Source organism: Cebus imitator, unplaced genomic scaffold, assembly GCF_001604975.1.
Source record: "Cebus imitator isolate Cc_AM_T3 unplaced genomic scaffold, Cebus_imitator-1.0 Scaffold451, whole genome shotgun sequence".
NCBI lineage: Eukaryota > Metazoa > Chordata > Mammalia > Primates > Cebidae > Cebus > Cebus imitator.
Genome location: NW_016107766.1, coordinates 1,668,610 through 1,686,335, shown reverse-complemented (window position 1 = coordinate 1,686,335; position 17,726 = coordinate 1,668,610). Strand labels below are relative to the sequence as shown.

The 17,726-nt window shown below is 36.9% G+C and overlaps 1 protein-coding gene across 1 annotated transcript in view; it reads right to left on the bottom strand.

Annotated features, from left to right (window-relative positions):
- LOC108291403 (kinesin-like protein KIF6) overlaps nt 1–17,726 on the bottom strand; it is a gene marked incomplete at its 3' end in the record, with an annotated part of 186,501 nt that overhangs the window by 76,297 nt on the left and 92,478 nt on the right. The window lies entirely within an intron of this gene.

Genomic DNA, 17,726 nt, shown 5'->3' with positions numbered 1-17,726 from the left:
TTCAATGCCTGTCAAATCTGTTTCTTGATCCCTTTTCATTTACAACATACCTTTTCCTTCCATGACATCCTTTTAGTCAGAGCCTTAGATCTGGAATTACATTTATCTACTACAACTACGTTAATGGGCATCCTGATGCCAACACTGTTTCCTCCCAGGTGAATCCTAACCTAACCCTGTTTCCAGGGTTGGCTTGTCAATATTCTCCCTAAAGTCCTTTCAGGACTTTCTGCAATGGAACGAAACTTGGCTAAACTCCTCATACTCTGCTTCACAGGCCTGCAGATTTGAGCCATAAAATTACTAAAGAAAGTTCCTTTCTACATCCTAAATTTTGCCTTCTTGATTTTCTTAAGAATGGTTAAGGAAAGGAAATCTTATTATTCACAAGTGTTGCAAAAGAGTATCGCAGGTATCTTCACTTGCTTAAAACATTTGGAATTGATGACATTGAGTAAATGTTGGCATCATCCAGCACGACTTTTTCTTTAAAAGAAAAACCAGCAGATGAATGTGTGTCACTTTCTTTTTCACAGAAACTTATTTACCTATCTTAAAAATGAAGATTTTGCAAGTGTCATAATTGTTTTCATCTTTCTCTTTTGTAAGAAAGTTATCTGGACTTTCATATGTAATTTGTGGGCACTTAAAATCCTAATGGCAGGAAGAAAATGTAGCTCTACCAGCACATCTGTGACCAATATGTCACTAATAATGTACTCCTTTGCCAAGTTTTAGACTCCTTTTTGTTTCCTTCAACAATACCAGCAAAAATGGAAAAAGATCTTTTCTCTTAATGAAAACAAGTGTAATTTATTTATTTTTCAACAAGACTCTTAAGTGAGCTTATTAAAAATGCTTGGAAAAGAGAAAGGCATTTGAATTGAATTGAATTGAAACGGATGAGTTGTATTCTATTTTTAAAAACTCCCTTTATTCCTTAAACTTTATTTCCACCCTGATTTTTCTGAAGTACTCAAGAAGGTTTGGCTAAATTAAATCCCTAGAGACACAGAAGTAATGATTCTTCCTAAACCCACAGATTCTGGGGCTTACAGGTGAAAGAAGTTAAGTAATATTGGAAGATAAAGTAACAAAATAAATAATGAGATGGTATATTAAAAGTGAGAAAAGGGCCAGGTGCAGTGGCTCATGCTTGTAATCCCAGAACTTTGGACACTGAGGTGGGAGGATGGCTTGAAGCCAGGAGTTCAATACCAGCCTGGGCAACAAAGCAAAACCCTATCTCTACAAAAAATAAAAAATAAAATTAGTTGGACATGGTGGTGTACCTATAGTCTCAATTACTCTGGGAGCTGAGGCAGAAGGATAGCTTGAGCCCAGGAATTCAAGCCTGCAGTCAGCTATGATTGTGCCACTGCCCTCCAGTCCACGAGACAGAGTGAGGCCTTGTCTCTAAAAAAAATAAAATACAGAAAGAAAAAGTGAGAAAAGAAGAGAGTTCTGCCTTCGTCAGCATGAAGTCAAAAATGAATTCTCGAAATTCTGAGGCAAAGTCACCTATGATACACTTGGAAAGACCAAGACGGACACTATAGGGACAGGCACAAAAGGGAGAGATGGAGTAGCAGGAAGCAATTCAAGGGTGGTGCATATACTCACTGGTCACTAAATATATGTCAGGCACTTGTCTTATTTCATTTGATCCAGGTATTCTCAAAAGGAACTATCTGTGGATACACACCCCCACCCTGACTCATCCCACTTTCCCTAGACCCCCATACACACCACTGCTGCTTAGGTCCCATCGTAAGAAATTCTGATTTTATTGGTCCAGGGTATAGTCTGGGTATTAGAATTTGTAAAAGTCCCAGGTGGTTCTAGTGTGAGGCCAAGGGTGAGAGCCAATGACTTTAATATCCCTTCAGTAGACACATGGAGAGGAGGTTTCTGATTTCTTATCTTTATTTTCCATCCAGTTCCACTTCATGCCTAGACGGTAAAGTTACTAATTTTCTTGGTTGCATAATAACTGAAGACACTGAAGAGTCACATCTACTAATAGGGAAGGTCATTGAATATTTCAAAAAGACTGTCCTTCCAGGGGAAGTTTCTTTTCTACTGCCCTGACCATGCAGCTGGTGGGTATACTAAGTCATACAACATTAACCACACAATAACTAATGCTCAACTGGGGATTATGGGTCTACCTAAACATCCACAGGGTTTCTATCATTACTGAATCAAAAAATATAAGTGATAGTAAGGGCTGTAAGGATACCTATATCCCTCATCATTACTTCACTGAAACTGGAAATGCAGAGAACAAGCAAGTATGGAATTCTAAGCATACTCATTTATTAGATAACCTTATATGGGTCACCGATTTCAGATTATATTTATATAGAATAATTACATGCACAAGGTAAAAATGTTAAATGTCATCAATGATATTTGACTAAGCTACTTTTTTCTTCTAAATCACTCAGAGCCTTTGATCTCCAGTGTAGCTACTTCAGAACTTTTACATGTCTACATTTACTTCCAGGGGCTGTCCAGCTTTGTCATTTTGATCAAAATATACTTTGCCCATGCCCTCGGCATTTCTTCATAGAACTTTTGGCTATCTTTTGTAACCCACCCCTATGCGTTGATACCATGTGTTCCTCACTATTTTCTGATTTCTTCACCATGGAAGTTTTGAAAAGTAAATAAAAAGGCAGGTTAGAGTTTTCTTCCATGGGCTTCTCCCTGCTTATGGCTCACTTGTGAGCACCCAATAAAAGGGTCCACTTCTGGCATCCTTTTGGAATCTTTGAGGCACAATCTTCCCTTACTAATCAGGGTCTCTTCTTTCCAGTTTTCAGATTCTTTCCTGATTTCTGCCCAATCCCTTGGGCACGATGCTTTGGACTTTCCCATATTGCCCTGCCTGCCCGCATTGAAAATCCTTTTTGTGCTAAGTCTTGTAATCAGTGCGTCAGCCCCACCTACGTTCATGCCTTTATTCATAGAAGCCCAGCCTGAGCCATGCCCTGGGCACTACCTATTGCCTGGTAGAGGTAGTCACAGAGTAAGAGTGTTTTAAATTCTACTCCCAGTGAAATGGTTTTTCAAAGTTGAAGGAAATAAGGACCATTACTAAAAGTTTCTCATCAAGTTCTTTCCTTTCCTGGCTTTTTCTTTCCCTCTGTCCTTCACAAATCAATAGCTATTTCCTGGATCCTTAGTCTACCACTTGGTTCTGACTATAATTTTCATGGGCTTGAAAGAGGGCTTTATTAGAGTTTCTTAAATAAACATTCTAATTCCAAGATGGAAACCCCCAAACTATTTATTTGATTTTTTTTTAAACAGGCCTGTGAACAGTTTTCCCTGCAAAATGTTTCTAAAATGTTTAGATTTCAAGGAAAAAGTCACTGATAGCCTTGACTTGGATACCTAAATGGAAAAGTTCTGCTAAGTATACTCAGGCTGCTTAATGATGGGGAAGAAGCAAGCTTTGTGTTTTCTCTGTAAACAGAGAATCTTTTCCATTTGGCTAAGTAGTTGGAATTTGCAGGCTCTATTTAACGGACTGAAACACATTTAAAGAGCAATAGGCTGGCTCTTGTTCTCAATAATGGAAGCTATCAATGAAAGAATCCTCCCCACCTCACACCCTACCTCCATATTTCAGCACCACCAACTTGCTGAACGGGAACTTCCCAGGCATTATTGCAATGAGCATGGTTTCTAATGTTCATGTTAAAGGTAGGTGTTGCCATGGTGATTTCTGTTTTTTATCTACTTGCAAATGTCTCATATGATGGTATAGGTCATGCACTACACCATGATGCCATGTCTGAGGGGGTGCTATTCACATCATCAGTTCATGTAGTTATCATGACAAGCGTCTGTCACAAGGCAACAAAGAGCCTTCTAACAAAATCAGCATACTGCAGCAATTTTCCAACAGGTGGCAGGGGTGCCTTTTAGTAAGTCACATAAAGATGACTAGAGGTCATACAGACTAGAAGACACTGTCTAGACACCTTGGCCTAGTGCAATGTCAAGAGCAGGTGGGCCTCATGACAATGGGTAAGGGTGCACCAGGCTCTTCTAAATAACTAGACATGTTTCACGTGTTGTAAACACAGTCCCAACACCCATCACTTAAATAAAGAGAATACTCACTTGTTTGTCAGTTCTCAATACCCCTTTTTTCAACCTCAACACATTTTCTCAGAAGCTCTTTATGGTGAAGATTTAGGCAAAAGGAAAGATGTAAAGTTTTAGGAAAAGTATGTAAGGTGAACCCTCCTTTCTGCATTTAAACAAATTCAAAGGCAGATTTTCTTTAGTTGATTACAACTTTCTAAAAGGTTTCCTCTGTGATAAAATTAAATATTTGAAATATGTTTCTTGGGAAAGTTTTAGGAACCTGCAACATATATTTCTGTGTTGGTGTTGACCTAGACAAAATGGGCTAAAAGCAATGGACATTTTTTATAACCACTATTAAGATATTTTGAAAGCTCCTTCTAGCAGCTTGAAAATTGTATCTTTTCTTCACAGTTTTATCTAACATCATATTCTTTTACTGACGATGCAAAATATAGCTGACCACATGATATTTGTAAACTAAAAATAAAATCCTAACCCCTCAACCAACTGAATGGACCCCTTCTTGGCCAAGAGGACCCTAGAAAACCTGGCAAATCAAATTCCCAGGCATGATAGGAAAGGAGGTTGGACACGCCTCGGTATGCATCCTCCCTTTTGGAGTTTCGGCACAACTGACCAGCATTAATGTTAAAACAGAGACCATAAGACTCACAGAACAAACTTTCTGTGGTAATAAGACACCAAATTATAAGCAAGACCCAAAGCCATGCCAGGCTAGAGTTAAGTCACACTCTACAAACCATAAGATCTAATTAAAAGGTTTGTAAAATTTAACCCAATATATTATGGCTTGTTTTCCAATCTCATTCTGATACAGCATCACAGGACAGATAACAGATGCCCACAGCCTTAATTTAAAAGCATTCCTTTGTACTGACTTCAAGTCTTTAGACAAAGCTTAACTCTTTCAACCAATTGCCAACTAAAGAATCCCTAAAACCCAACTCTGACTTCTAAGTCCCCGTTGAGACACTCTACGTAATCAAAAAACTGTACTTGTTACACTAGTATTCCTTGTTAATTTCTAACAACATTCAGCCATACCATGTTCCTTCTGATGCTCCAGGCTTACAAATAATCCACCATTTAATGAAATGTCTTGTTTGGCCTAATTCCATATAGTAATTATAGAGCCATGTGCTAAAATTTGTTTTCTTTAGAGCTGCCAACTTTTTTTCAAAGAAAATTTTCTCCCAGTTTTGCTAATATTTGCTTTCTTATTCAGATTCTATAGTAGTAGTACCACAAATTATGTGCTCAAGTTTTGCACATTTGGGAAAAGTATAAGGATACATTTAAAGGCAATGGATTTGTAATTCTGGAAAACCATAGCATTTCCTCTGCCAGGTAAATAGCTTTATATACCTCTTAGTTTACGATATTACATTTTCCGAGTTCTGAATTTATTTACTTTTCTTTATTTTCATTTTAAAATACAGTTTATTATTTTTCCAACTATAAGCATAATACATGCTTCTTGTGAAAAAGTATGAAAGTAAAAAGAACCAAGAAAGCAGAATCTCATCACAAGGACAATGCTAGTATGTTAATGGAGTTCCTTAATTTTCTTACACACATTTTGCAGATTTGTCATAAAATCATAAATGTGTGCATGTTACTCTCCTTTGATCAGCCCTTAACAACATTTTGTTTGTTTGTTTGTTTGTTTGTTTGTTTTGAGGCTGAGTCTTGCACTATTGCCTTGGCTGAAGTGCAGTAGCACGATCTCAGCTCACTGCAACCTCTACCTCCCAGGTTCAAGCGATTCTCCCGTCTCGGCTTCCCATGTAGCTGAGATTACAGGTGCCTACCATTGCACACAGCTAATTTTTATATTTTTAGTAGAGATGAGGTTTTGCCATGTTAGCCAGGCTGGTCTTGAACTCTTGACCTCAGGTGATCTGCCCACCTTGGCTGCCTAAAGTGCTGGGATTACAGGTGTGAGCCACTGTGCCCAGCCTACAACATATTTTTAATAGTTACACAATATTTTAGGGTTAGGATGTATCGGTGAAAATTTTTAACTATTCTTATTATGAGAATTTGTAGCGTCCAATTCAAGGCTATTTTAAGTAACATTATAATACACACACACACACACACACACACACACACACACACACACATATCTTTAAGTGTATCAATATATATCTGTTCCTGAAACTTTTCAAATAATTTGTATTTTCTCCTTAGTGATGATTTCTGGAGGTGACATTACTAGATCAAAAGTTATCAACAGCTTGAAGGTTCTCATCATAACTGGGAGGCCTACAGCACCCTCTGCGGAATGGACAAACATGGGCTGAGATCCTGGCCTCACACCATGTGCTAGGTATAAGTTTTTGGCATCTTAGGAACTTTCACTGCATCTCTGTCTCCTCTATAAACTGAGGACAATATCATCTCTAGAGTGGACTATTGGAATTCCAAAGTCATGTATTTAAGTTCCTTGTTCATTGCTGTGCACCAGGCCTAAAAGGACACCTGGTATATGTTTGATGCACAACAATATGTTGGATGAATGAATGAATGTGCTTAGTAGTGTATGTTGCACATTAAAATTCAATAAGTAGTAGCTTCCTTGAAGGTAGGCAGTAAAATGCTTTCCAAATATGTTATACTGATTTACATTTCTACTGTATGAGAGTGCCTATTTTACTATTATTTTAATAACGCCTAACATTAGTTTTTAAATCCTTAGTGATATTTTAGTTTAAATTGTGCTGCTTAATTTACATTCTTTGAATGGTTAATGAAACTGAACCTATTTCCATCTGTTTTTTAACTGTTATATTGTTTTGTCTTTTGTCCACTTATTTGGGGTACCTAAATGCATGAGTTCTTTATACATACAGTCTTTTCTTTCTTGTATTTATTATGCAAATGTTATATGTGCTTGCTTTTTAACTTTGATGTATTAGAAATTTTGTTTTAACATATAAAAGTTTAAATCGTTATAATGTATCAATCTTTTATTACTGTAGTTTTATGCTTAAAGTCCTTCTGAATCAACAGAGTATATCAAAATTCACTTTTCTTCTACTTTTTTGGGATATGAGTTCATGGAATGAAATGAGGGCTCTAAATGGATTTTTCCTCTCTATCACTGATTGTGGCTTATGATACAGACTGCCTGTATAGGGGATCTGTCCACCCCTTCTCCCTATTAGGCTTTGATTTTGTTCAGGGAATTATTTTAAAATACTACACTTTCCCAGACTCTCTTGCAACTAGGTCTGCCCATGTCACAAAATTCTGGTCCGTGACAAGTAAGTGAAAGTCATTGGATGGAGCTTCCTGGATATGAGCAGCCTCAGGCAGCAGGTGCCTGTTTCTTTTCCAGAAATGTGCACTTGATGCTGGAGGTGAGGCAGCCATTTTGCATGACGACTAAAGCTGCCCACTAAGAATGGCTGTGCAGACTGATGGAAGGAAGCTGACGGCAAGCTGGGGCTTCCACAGCAGGCTTCCCTGCCTGTTTTTGGAATCTTTAAGGCGTGGTGGTGTGGAAGAGGTGAGGCTTGGGGTGTGGCAAGGAACAGACTATTTGGTTAAGTTATTGTAATTTAGGCTGCTATTTCCTGCAGTTGTTAATTTACTAATATAAATGTCCAATACTGTTGACTGAAAAATTCTTCCCTCTATATACATTAAAAGATTGTATGATACAATCTGTTTAATTTAGAAGTAGTAAAACATGATTTCATTATTTTTTACTTAATTTGAATTTTTACTTAATTTGAATAGATAGCATCATTAATTTTCTCTCACTTCTCTACTTTTTGAAAATTTCTCTTCTTGGTTGTCTACCCTATCAGATAAACTCTGGAATCATATATATGTTCTTTAAAGCACCTGTGATTTTGTTTGGAATTTCACCGAACCTATGCATTAACATAAGAATATTCCTTTAAGGTATTCAATCTCAGAAACAGATTAATAACTCTATCTATTTTCAAATCTTCCTTTATTTTCATAGAAAAATGTACTATCTTTTTCACAAAGTACCTGATCATTTCCTGAGCATTTTACTTTCTTTTGCTATTGTAAAAGAGATTCAGCCATTCTTATTCTAAATGGATTATTCCTAGGGCTTGCTTCTTAGATCGAGTTAGATAAATACTGATAAATAACAGCTGGCCAGCTGGTCTGAATACAATCAGTCTTATCTCTGTTTCCTAATAACTAACTTTCATTTTGTAGAACATCTTCAACTACCTTAGAATTCAATCTAAATACACAAGGCCAATTACAATTAACTGCAGAATCACATACAGGCCAACGGCTATGGAAGTTCCAGAGCAGGGAGATTAATATACTGCTTGTGACCTTCATCACCTGGCCCAGATAACTCCTGCAGCCATCTGACATAATCTCTTCACTTCCCTGTCCTAGACTTCATTCTAAAGGCTCTGCCCATATGTCCTGTCTCAGGCCAGCTCAGCTCTGCTCCCACCTCAGCAGTACTGTCAGCTCTTGGCTCAGTCAGAGCTTTGGTCTTGTCATACGTCAGTAAAATTAGGAAACCAATGCGGGCTGTGGGAACAGAGACAGGATTGTTAAAAGGGGCCTGAGTAGGTAGTGACAGGAAACAACTGGCCATTAACCCTGGTCCATTAAACATCAGAGCTGGGGGTGCTGGTGTTCTTTCCTAAGAGATCCATGTCGTGTCCCAGTATTCCACCTGAACTCTGAGCAGACTGTGGTTTCTGGGTTTCTTTAGGCCTCTGGAGTCACTTGTGTCAGTCTGGGTCAGCCAAAGCTTGTCCAGTTCAGCCCCATCTGTTGCATAAAAGAGGTGGGCTCCTTTTATGAGATGACTGCAGCTCTAAATCACGTGTATGTTCTTTTCACATGTACATACATTATTAGCGGGATAGTCAAGAGCAGCTGTGTTGTACAGAAGTCTCTTTGGATGTTTCATGTGCATATTCCATTGTCTAACAAAATGGTAAGTTAATTGAAGATAAGAATACAGTTTAAAGTCTTTGTAATGCACTCAAAAGAGCTAATTGAGATTCTTGCAATATGGTAAATTGTTGGTATACATGGTAGTAACGCTCTCAAAAAGTTGTAATAATTTTTTTCTCTATCAGTTGGGCCATGATAGACGTGTTTCTAAACCCTGTGCATTTTTCTAAAGAACAGAATAAAGTGACTAAGCAAACTTAGAATCATTGAAAGCTGTTTTAAATAATCCTAAGGTTTTGCTTTATATACTGAAAATTGAGAATAGATTCTGAAAATAATGGACTATTAGAATAAATCAATTCATAAAGCAGTTGTGAAGACTAACAGGACAATATGTCAAAGCAAAACAAATCCATATTAATATGTAGCCTAGAATCTGTATTTAACCTCTTAATGGCAGAACAAAATGTATGCATTTGTTTATACACAAGGCACAGGGAAACTGGAATAGAATGAGGTAACAATATTTTTCCTGTCATTAATTAATCTCATGTCATTAAAAGCACTGTATATCACAGATATATTTCAACATTCCAGATATATGAGTGAAAACACTGAAACTGTTTCGTCCTATCCTTCCACACATCACTTATTAGGCAATGGCTGGTGAAAGCCAATATTTCTATTACATGGACTAAATGTTTGTGTCCCCTCCAAATTCATATGTTGAAGTCCTAAATCCCAATGTGATGATATTTAGAGATGATGCTTTTGGGAGGTAATTAGGTTTAAATGAAGTCATGAGAGTGGGGTCCCAATCCCATGATGGCATTGGTATCCCTATAAGAGCTCTCTCTCTCTCTCTCTCTCTCTCTCTCTCTTCTCTCCCCCCCCCCACATCCACCAGGTGAGAAGGCAACAGTCTGCAAGTCAGAAAGAGAGCCCTCACCAGACACCAAATCTGACAATACCTTGATTTTGGACTTCCCAGCCTCCAGGTCTGTGAGAAGTAAGTGTCTGTTGTTTAAGCTACCCAGTCTATGGTATTTCATTATGGCAACCCAGGCTGACTAAGACAACCTCCTAATTATCTAAGACATTTCTGATATTGAGAACAGTCTCCTTCAATTGGCTACTGAGAGTAGAGGAAGCCAGCTTTCCCTCCTGTTATTACTCTAGTAGCACAGGCTTTGTGTGGAATTGTGTCATTTTCAGGCTAGAGGGACTTTCTATTCCCTTTGTCATGATCACTGGCAATGTTTCAGTTCTCAAGGTACAGAGTCCCTGGCCAAGCCATAGAGTAGGACTTAACATCACTGGTCACTGGTCACTCACATCATCCTACAGGAAAGCACCCCCAACTCTTTAAGAGGTTGCCATTCCAGCTGTGCAAGTAATTGACTCAGTTTAAGAAAAGACTGGAGTTAGCTTTGAAATCTATGCTTATAGGCCTAGGAGTCCCCTCAAATCCCCATAGGAACCAGAAAAAAAAAAACCACAAATGAAACATGTAATGCAAAAGGTGGTAATAAGAACTGAAGGATGCATACCTCATCTAAAAGCACTAAGTTAAAAAAAAATTTTAAACACAAATTGTGTAGGCCAATCAGAACAGGTTTACAGCTGATGCAAGGAGGGTCCAGAGTGTAAGGAGAACTGTCTTGGAAAAGGACAGAGTTCCTGAGACTAGAGGAAAGTAGGTGAGTGAGAGCAAGGCTGGCAGGCAGGCAGTTGAGGCAATTCATGTTTGACAGTTTCCATATTCTTTCTCAGATAGGGATACAATGGGCTTCAGAGAGAACTGGGGCAGGGAGTAGTTGACCAAAGAGATGAGCATCTGGTACAATAGTGTGAGGACGGGAACAAAAAGCACCAGGCTCAGCAGGCTGAGGGCCCAGCTGAGGCTGGAGACCATAATGTAGTGGAGCCCAATCCAGTCTTCTCTGAACCCCGAGACTGAAATCAGCTTCCTCTCTTCTGCTCCCAGAGAACCCAGGGCATCTTGTCACTACGCACAACTGAAATGATCAGTTCATGAGTCTGTTCTATTAGAGCCAGAGCCCTTTGAGACGAAGAACATTTACTTTCAGACCTTGGCAGAGAGTCTGACATGCAACAGATGGGGCTGAACTGAACACGCTTTGGCTGACCCAGACTGACACGATTGACTCCAGAGGCCTAAAGAAACCCAGAAACCATAGTCTGCCCAGAGTTCAGGTGGAATACTGGGACATGACGCTGGTCTCTCAGGAAAGAACACCAGCACCCCGAGCTCTGATGTTTAATGGACCAGGGTTAATATCCTGGTTCTAGCTCTTAGCAGACATGAAATCTTGGGGAAACATCACACAATCTCTGTGAACCTCAGTTTTGTCAACTGTAAAACATGGATTATAATACCTACTTCCTTAAATGAGATAATGTATGCACAGTCCTTAGCATAAAAACGGGCATAAAATAGATGCTCAATAACACTGGCTCACTATCCTCTTTGGAGAGATTTTCCTGATATTCCAAAAAACAGCTTTCCCTATATGGATGAGGGAAGGGATTTAGGCAAACCTCCTGCATTCAAATCACCTGAGATGTTTATTTAACCATATCTGAATTTTCTGGGGGTACAATCCAGGAATTAGCATTTTTAACAATCATCCCAGGTGATTCTTACACATAGTTAAATTTCAAGCCACTAGATTATGATGCCTTTCAATTTTGTTGCTTTGTTTTTTAACTCCCACTGCCACCTAAACAGTCCTAATAACTTCCCACGATGCTCTGACTCTTCCAGTCCTCCACACCACTGACTGATTTTTCTTCCTAATAGGCACTTCCAACTATGTTATGTCCGGGAATCAAAATCTCCAAGGGCTACACCATACCTGCCAAATCCTTGCATTTATACCTAGCCAGTCTTAATGCTCTTGGCCACTCCCTGACTGGGTTCAGGTCAAACAGGTCTACTAACTGTCGCAGAACAAGCCCTATGCTTCAACTTCTCTATCTTTGTTTCCACACAAAAGCCACACTCCACTGCCCCAAGTCCTACCCCTTCCCTCAAGGATGATTTCATCTGCCATCTTCCCTATGAATCTTTGCCTGCTCTCTTGCACTGATGTGATTGCTTTCTCCTGCGAGATCATCATTTTTTTTTTTTTTTTTTTTGGCTCTCTTACAGTGTTTTTCATATTCCACCTTATGCTATTTTACACTACTTTTATCCTCTCTGCTATGAGTTCCAGGAAGACAGGGACTGCGTTAGCAAACATGGTGCCTAGCACAACGTCTGGAACAAAGCTGGGTCTTAATAAATGTTTGCTGAATATATGAATGAATTCACATGACTGGACTGTAGGCCATGATAGCAGAGACTGGGCATTATTTTTTTTGTAACTTCTGCATCACTTAACAGTGTTTTCTATCCAGTAGGTATTAGAAATGTGTGACTTAAATTTAACATTTGGCGACTTTTTCCCCTTTGATGACAAAAATGCAACACATTCAAAAATTTTTGAAAAATTCAAAAAATGCAACACAGCCAAGATTTCAATAGTAAATGCTGGAGTTTACTGACTCCTTTTTATAGTAATAGCCATGACAATCGTTAGAATCTTAAATGGAATAGGCTTCCCTATTTAGGACTACTAAAATTATACTAAAATAAGGTGACTATTTTCTCTACAGCTGAGACCAACAGTTATCCTGTTTTACTTCTCATGAGACAAACTTAGATTCTAACTATATTCCTTTTATAGCATGTGACATAAGAAGCTTTCAAAAATAGAATTTCTATTTTCATTTGAAATACTAAAAAATTTCTAAATACAGAATAGGTTTAATACACATTATGTGTATATGCGTATGTATGTCTATATACAAATATATAGCCAATTACTATTTAAATTAAACCTTTTGAGATAATTGTAGATTCATATACAGCTATAAGAAACAATGTAGAGAAATCTCAGGTACCCATTCCCCAGTTTTTCCCAATGGTAACATCTTGCAAAATTATAGTATTAAAATATCACAACCAGGACATTGGCAATCCAATCCACCAATCTTTTTCAGATTTGTCTAGTTTTTCTTGTACTCATTTGTGTGTGTGTGTGTGTGCGTGTGTGTGTGTGTACATTTTAGTTCTATGCTATTTTCCCAGTTCTGCTTGTATTCACTTGCATGTGTTTGTGTGTGCATTTAATATTTAATTCTATGGAATTTCCCCAGTTTTGCTTATGTTCACTTGTGTGTGTCTGTGTATGCATTTAGTTCTGTGCAGTTTTATCACACGGGTAACTCTGTGTATCCAGAGCCACAGAACATTGCATCGTCACAAGAATCCTTTGTGTTGACCTTGTCCAACCATTCCCACACCCCTCCCTAACTCTGTATCTACTAAGTTGTTCACCAGTTGGAATCATATGGCACATAAACCTTTCAGGATTGGCTTTTTTGACTCAACATAGTTCCCTGAAGATTCATCCAAATTGTTGATTGTCTCAATAGTTCATTCCTTTTTGTTGCCATCTTATTAACTAAAGCCTATAGTTTACATCAGGGTTCACTCTTTGTATTGTAAATTCTGCGGGTTTTGGCAAATGTATTATATCATGTGCCCACCATTACAGTATCATATAGAACAGTTTCACCACGGAGAAACTCCCTGTGCTTCACCTATTTATTCTTCTACCCCTCCCCCTCAACTCTGACAATCACTGATCTTTCACTGTCTCTATAGTTTTGCCTTTTCCGGAATGCCATATAGTTGGAATCATACAGTATGTAGACTTTCAGGCTAACTTTTGCGCTTAGCAATATGTGTTTACATTTCCTCCATGTCTTTTTGTGGCTTAACAGCTTATTTCTTTTTGTAGCCAAATAACATTCCCCTGTATGGATGTACTATAGTTTATCTGTGAACATCTTGGTTCCTTCCAATTTTTAGCAATTATGAATAAGACTGTTATATGTATTTGTGGGAAGCTTTTGGTGTAGACATAAGTTTTTAACTGATTTGGGTAAAAACCTAGGAGTGCAGTTGCTGGATTGTACGGTAAAAGTATATTTAATTTTCTAAGAAACTGCCATTTGTCTTCCAAAGTGGTGGTATCATTCTGCATTCCCACCAGCAATGAATAAGAGTTCCTGTTGCTCCACATCCTTGCCAGCATTTGGTGTTAGTATTTTAGATTTTAGCCAGTCTAATTTGTATGTAGTGGTATATCACTGTTTTAATTTGCAATTCCCTAATGACAGGTGATGTTGAGCTGCTTTTCATATGCTATTTGTCATATGTGTATCTTCTTCAGTGAAGTGTCTATTCAGATCTTTTGCCCATTTTTAAAATTGGGGCATTTATATTCTTATTGTTGAATTTTTAAAATTATTTGTATATTCCAGCTATAATTCTTTGTATATTTGTATCTTTATCAGATGTGTGTTTGGTAACTAATTTCTTCCAGCCTGTGACTTGTCTTTTCATTTTCTTAACAGTGTCTTTCACAGAACAGAAGTTTTTAATTTTCATAAAGTTCAACTTATAAATTTTTCTTTCATTGGTCATGCTTTTGGTGATGCATCTAAAAACTCACTGGCAATCCCAAAGTCATCTGGATTTTCTCCTATGTTATCTTCTAGAAGACTTACAGTTTTGCATTGTACATTCTGGTCTATGACTGGTCAAATTAATTTTGTGAAAAGTGTAAGGTCCATGTCTGGATTCACTTTTTTCATGTGTGCATATCCAGTTGCTCCAGTACTATTAATAAAAAAGTCTATACCACTTCCATTAGATTGCCTTTGCTTCTTTGCCAAAAATCAGTTGACTATATTTTTAAGGGTCTATTTCTGGGCTCTCTATTCTGTTCCACTGGTATATTTGTCAGTTCTTTTGCCATTACCATACTGCCTTAATTACCATCTTGAAGTTGGGTGATGTCAGTCTTTTGACTTTGTTCTTCTTCTGTATTGTGTGGGCTATTATGGATCTTTTGCATTTCCTGTAAAATTTATAGTCAGTTTATTGATAGCTACAGAATTATTTACTAGGAATTTGCTTTAGATTAAATTGATCTATACTTTATCTACAAATCAAGGAAGAAAGAACTGACATCTTAATATTGAGTCTTCTTATCCAAGAACATGGAATATCTTTTTATTTAGATATTCTTTATTTCATTAGTTTTGTCAGATTTATACGTATTTCATTTTTTGATGCTAATGTAAGCAGTATTCTATTTTAAATTTTTAATTCCAATTATTTACTGTTGGTATATATGAAAATGATTGACTTTTGTACCTTAACCTTATATTCTGCAACCTTGCTATGATCACTTATGAGTTTCAAGAATTCATTTGTCAATTCTTTGAGATGTTCTACATAGATAATTAAATCACCTGTCAACAAAGGCATTTGTATTTCTTTCTTCACAATAACTTTAATTTCTTTTTCTTGTGTTATTGCATTAGCTAGGACTTCCAGTACAATGTTGAATCAGAGTGGTGAGAGGGACATCCTTGCCCTGTTCCTGATCTTAGGGAGAAAGCCTCTAGCTTCTCATCATTATATATAATGTTTCCTACAGGCATTTTATAGATATTTTTTATCAAGATGAAAATATTTCCTCCATTTCTAGTTTCCTGAGAGTATTTATCATGAGAGGATGCTGAATTTTGTCAAATATTTTTTCTGCATCTATTGAAATGATAATATTATTTTTCTTCTTTAGACTGTTCATGCGTTGGACTACACTCATTTGTTTTTGAACTTTGAACTAATCTTGCATATCTTCAATAAATCTCACTTGACTGTAGTATGTAATTCTTTATATACATTTTTTAATATAATTTGCTATTTTGTTGGGGATTTTTGCATGTGTGGTCACAAGAGATATTCGTCTGTAGTCTTCCTTTCTTGTAATGCATTTGTCTGCTTTTGGTGTTTGGATAATGCTGGGCTCAGTGAATGAGTTAGAACATGTTCTCTCTGCTTCTTTTTTTTCAGAAGAAATTGCAAATTCTTTGGGATATTTTAGTAGACAATATCTATGTCTTTTATTTCTTGTTTTTCCTTTACTGCAGTATAGTATTTCTATACTATATTGAAGAAGAGTGGTGAGAGTGGACATTCTTGCATTGTTTCTGATCTAACGAGGAAAACATTCAGTCTTTCACTATTACACATGATGCTAGCTGAAGTGTTTTGTAGATGCCTTTTAACAAATTGAGGTGATTCCCCTTATTTCTAACTTGTTATATCTGGTATTACATGCTTTTTCTGTATTACATACTTTTTCTGAGTTTCATGTAATTTTTCTTCTTTAGCCTGTGGATTAAGCTGATTGCTTTTCAAATGTTGAACCAGCTTTGCAATCTAGAATAAATCTCACTTGGTTATGATATAGTATTCATTTTATACATTGTTGGATACAATTGTCAATATTTTGTTGAGGATTTTTGATTTTTGAGCCTATATTCATAAGAAATACCAGTCTGTAGCTTTTTTTTTTTTTTTTTTTTTNTTGGTACAATCTTTGCCTGGTTTTGGTATCAGGACAATACTAGACTCACAGAATAACCTAGGAATTGTTCTCTCTTCTATGTCCTGAAAGAGACTATGTAAAATTGGTGTTAATTCTTCTTTAAATATTTAGTAGAATTTTTCAGTAAAACCATCTAAGTCTAAAGATTTCATTTTGTGGAACCTTAAAATTATGAATTCAATTTCTGTAGTAGTTATTGAACTATTCAATCATGTATTTCATCTTGGTTAAGTTTGGTTTAATCACTTTTGGTTGTTAATTTAGATGTCAGTATTTCTCATATTTACTAAACAAATGACTATAGCAACATTTGCAAAAAAGAAAATGCCTTTAGTCTAGTGCCCCAATATAATACATACAAGATTCACAGACAGTTTATAGGCAAAAGTTCTGCAAAAGCAGACAAGCGACACATCTTAAAATGTTTAAAAAAAAATAGAAAAAGCAGAGTGTATGTGACAAGAGCATCTTCCAGGTGATATTTGGAGAAGCTGTGTCACTCCATGGTAAGGAAGCTGTAACTGATGGTTATTAGTGTGCAGTATCAACGTGATCCTGAGTTTAATTTTATATAGTTAAGTCTAGTATAAGAATGCAAAAGAGATAAAATGGGAATATTGCCATTGTCCCTCAATGGATGGCTATGAGTTTGGGGACCAAAGTCAACAGACATTTGCCTCCTATTTTTAGAAGTCATTCAAAGTGTTTGAGACAGTTCAGCTCACAACAATGAAACCAGTCAACCAGACAGCTAGAATTTCAGAGTTATAGTATGTCCCAGGTAAAGAGTGTGTGAAACCAAATTAATAGCACATATGCTTAATCTAATCCAAGTAGAGCAAAAAAATAACATTTCATTATAAATAATTATTTTATTATCTTAGTAAAAGGCAAACTCTTCTAAAGCCCCCAGAAAGCTAGCAGATTCAATACCAGTCAGACCTCAATATCTCCACACCAAAGGACTATCCAATTCTTGAATTGTTCTGAAATTTTATAGTAGTGAATATGTTTGAAGTAATAGGCTATTGACTTGGATATGCGATTCTTCTTTCTTAATCACATTTTTATTTTAATGGGATTTGTTGTCATGTAATTACAGTCCAAAATGTGAGAATAAGAACAGTTTCAAACCACTTTTGTATATGC